The sequence below is a fragment of the Octopus bimaculoides genome, chromosome 7 (genome assembly GCF_001194135.2).
Source record: "Octopus bimaculoides isolate UCB-OBI-ISO-001 chromosome 7, ASM119413v2, whole genome shotgun sequence".
In the NCBI taxonomy this organism is placed as follows: domain Eukaryota; kingdom Metazoa; phylum Mollusca; class Cephalopoda; order Octopoda; family Octopodidae; genus Octopus; species Octopus bimaculoides.
The window spans coordinates 77,485,637-77,485,982 of NC_068987.1; positions in this window are offsets into that span (position 1 = coordinate 77,485,637).

A 346-nucleotide genomic window follows, 5' to 3' on the forward strand; every position below is an offset into this window, starting at 1 on the left:
TATATGCATGTATGTATCTACGTATGTATGTAGTTCAAATTTACAGAAACAAAAGGCGAAGACAAGTGAAGTTAAGAAGAAGTAGGTGTATTTGTTTAACGCTCGGGAAAAATGGAAAAGTATTTTACGTTTCGAGCCTACGCTCTCCGACAGAAAAGATTACATACATACATATGAAGAGATATATATATATATATACACACACACATTTATATGTACATATGTAGATATGTACATGTATATGTATAAACATATATATATTATATACGTATATACAGATATATATGTATATACAAACATACCCACACACGCACAAACAGATACACGTATATTTTATCTTTAATTG